This window comes from Balaenoptera musculus, chromosome 5 (genome assembly GCF_009873245.2).
Source record: "Balaenoptera musculus isolate JJ_BM4_2016_0621 chromosome 5, mBalMus1.pri.v3, whole genome shotgun sequence".
Classification (NCBI taxonomy): Eukaryota; Metazoa; Chordata; class Mammalia; order Artiodactyla; family Balaenopteridae; genus Balaenoptera; species Balaenoptera musculus.
Window position 1 is genome coordinate 117,519,880 of NC_045789.1, and position 3,677 is coordinate 117,523,556.

Sequence of the window (3,677 nt, forward strand, 5' to 3'; positions counted from 1 at the left end):
AGACTCTGCATTATTCATTATTTTTAGATACCTAGAATTTTATAAGATAAAAAATAACTAAGTAGGGATAATATATAAGAATAATTGTAGTAGCAATATAGGAGTAGGGGATTAAGAGGTACAAATTATTATGTATAAAATAAGCTACAAGGATATGTTGTACAACAAGGGGGATATAAAAAAATTTTATAATAACTATAAATGGAGTATAACCTTTAAAAATTGTGAATCACTATATTATACACCTGTAACATATAATTTAAAAAAATTAAATAACTGAGTTAAAATAAAGGTATTAAAGGACTAAGGGGATATATAGGTCTCACCTCCCCCATCCCCCAAAAATCAGAATTTGCCCAAAAAAGCACATTTTCTTCTATATACTCTTAGAGGATATTCTAGAACATTCTCCAAAGCCATAGAAGGACTTAAATATTTTATTCATTAAATGCACATTGGGATTCACAAGTAAAAGAAATGTCATTGCTCCTGAAGACAACATGTGTAGATAAATACTGATGCCCCATCCCAGAAAGGTATAAGATCCATTATCAATTAATTATTAAGGACCTACCTACCGTGTGCTCACCCATCATAAACACTGAGTGTGATATAAAGACAAGACAAGGCCCTGTTATCTTTCAGGGAAAGGGAGAAATAAAGAAGGCTTTAATATGGAGATCGTATATGAATTGCAGAATGGGTGAAACAGGGAGCACAGATTTATTAATTTAAATATAACTGTTTATTTTGAAAAAGAGGCGGAAACGCGCGCGACCCCTGAGCAGCCTGCCTGGGGCGCTGATGTGCGCTTGCTCTGCACCGAGTCCCAGGAGCAGTTTGAATTTCGCTCCCTGAGTCGGGTCTCTGGATCCTGGGCTTGCGGTGCAGACTGGAGGGGTCTCGGCGCCTCGCGACACCACTGAGTGGGCCCTTTGCTCCCGGACCCTCACTAGAGGCTTAAAGGATGGCCTCCTCACTTCTGGTACAATTATGCTCTCATATTAATGAAAAGATCGGAAATATTAAAAAAAAAAACTCTGTCATTGAGAAATTGTGGACTGTATTAAAATAGGAGATGAGATCATTGTAGTAAATGAACTTCTAAATAAATTGTAATTGGAAATTCAGTATCAAGAACAAACCAACAATTCACTCAAGGAACTCTTTGAACCTCTTGGAGAAGATTGTAAAGATGTGGAATATCTCAAAGAAAACATTCCTTCCCGTTTGCCTCAAGTAACCCAGAACTTTGTTAATGGATCAGATCTTTACCCTGAACAACTAAAGATGAGGAAACTGTACCCACAAAGAAGCCTCCCAAAGAGCAAAGAAGTATTAAAGAAATGTCATTTATAACTTCTGATGAGTTTAATGGCATTCTTGTGTACATGAAATCCCACCTAACCTATTGTCAAATTAATGATGTTATTAAAGAAATCAACAAGGCAGGGACTTCCCTGGTGGCGCAGTGGTTAGAACCCGCCTGCCGATGCAGGGGTCACGGGTTCGAGCCCTGGTCCGGGAAGATCCCACATGCCATGGAGCAACTAAGCCCGTGTGCCACAACTACTGAGTCTGTGCTCTAGAGCCTGCGAGCCACAATTACTGGAGCCCGTGCGCCTAGAGCCCGTGCTCTGTGCACTGCAACAAAGAGTAGCCCCTGCTCACCACAACTAGAGAAAGCCCACAGGCAGCAACGAAGACCCAATGAAGAAGACCCAACGGAGACAAAAATAAATATACAAATAAATTTTTTTAAAAAAGAAGAAATCAACAAGGCAGTAGTTAGTAAATATAAGATCCTACATCAACCAAAATAGTCTATGAGTTCTGTGGCCAGAAGTCTCTATCACAGATTTATTGATGAAGAAATGAAGGAAACCAAAGACCATTATTTTGTAGTGGAAGCTGACATAAAGGAGTTGACGGCTTTGAAAGTTGAAAAGAGGTTTCATGTAACACTGAATATTTTACAACACTGCCGGAGGCTATCAGAGGTCCGAGCGGGAGAACTTACCCGATATGTTATAACATAAGGTCCTTTTGAGCTTCTGAACCAGCCAACGGTAGAGATAGAGGCTATTCCTATAGTTTCCTTATATGTAATTTCTTTATATATAGTTTCTTCAGCTTTTTCACTTTCTTTTTTGTTTGTTTCTTGTAAAAATAAAACTTAAATAATGTATATTTTTAAATCCACTTTCTTACAGTCAATATTTAATCACCTACCATGTAAGCCTCTGTTCTAGGCATACAATGGAACTAAAAAGTGTTCATATTTAGTTTTGGTGTTTAGTGACAGTGCTGCCAACCCCAGGAAGACAGGTGCAGATGTGACAATAAAAGTCAAAGTTCAAGAAGATGAGATCAAGGACATCCAGGCTCTTTAGAAGTAAAGGTCATTAGTGTCTAAATTCCACCAATGATATTTCAGTCTATAGGAAAAAGCTGGATCTGGAGGCAGCCTATCCACGTGGTTATTCTGCTTTCCCATATGTGGTTAAGGAACAGCTTACCTGAAATACATTCAGTGTAAATCAATCTGTAAACATCGACCTGTAATGAAATTGTAATAAAAGTATATTGAGATGAAAAAGATGATAAAATAAGATGTGTAAGCAGATTGATAGTGGTCATGGAAAACAAGTGGTTGGATTCTAAGAATTTAATGGAGTTTCTCTTCCGCACTTGGGGAGACTGTTAGTCTATCTGTGTCTCAGTGAGCATTCTCCGGAGAAACAGAACAGTAGGCTATCCATCTAACTATATCTATCTCTATATCTATCTTCCTATCTATCATCTATCTATCTATCTATCTATCTATCATCTGTCTATCATCTATCTGTCTATCATCTATCAATCTATCATCTATCTGCAGAGATTTATTATGAGAAATTGGCTGATGTGATTCTGGAGGCTGAGAGGCCCCCAGATCTGCCATCTGCAAGCTGGAGGCCCAGGAAAGCCAGTGGTGTGATTCAGTCTGAGTGTGAGGGCCTGGAAACAGGGGAGCCAGGCCAGATCAGATGAGATGTTCCAGCTCAGCAGTGAGGCAAGAAGAAAAAGAGCAAATTCCTCCTGCCTTCCTCCACCTTTCGTTCTGTTCGGGTCTTGGACGGATGGGAGGATGTCCACACACACAGGGGAGGTCAGTCTGTTTCACTGAGTCCACTGATTCCAATGCTCATCTCATCTCGAAACATCCTCAAGGACACACCCAGAAACAATGTTTAATCTGGGCGCCCACGGCCAGTCAAGTCGACACATAAAGTTAACCGTCACAATCTATGTCCATGCCGTCTGCTTGGCAGGCTGATCCTCGCAGCAGAGAAAAAACTGTCTCACCAGGCCCAGCTGCCCGGTTAACACTGTCACTGTGATGATCACAGAATACATTATAGGCACTGCTCACTTATTGTTATCCTTTCTTTCTCCCTAATTTAAATGCAGGTATATTTAATTTTTCATGTCTCAGTTTAATTAAAAATAGTGGCATTATCCTTTACTTTTTTGAAGTCTTGCTTGTTTTTTCTCTATGAATCGTTTTTCTGTATGTTCTCTATCAAAAACATTTTCTCTGTTTAAGATTTCTTTTCCTGAAACTCGTATTGAACAACTGTGTCGGTAAGTTTAATTCTTGCGGAATGGATACTGAGTCTCTGTTTTGATTATTA

The 3,677-nt window shown here is 39.2% G+C and overlaps 1 pseudogene; it reads left to right on the top strand.

Annotated features, from left to right (window-relative positions):
- The first annotated feature begins 967 nt into the window (after positions 1-967).
- LOC118895955 lies at positions 968-2,039 on the top strand (annotated as a pseudogene).
- The last annotated feature ends 1,638 nt before the right edge of the window (positions 2,040-3,677 follow it).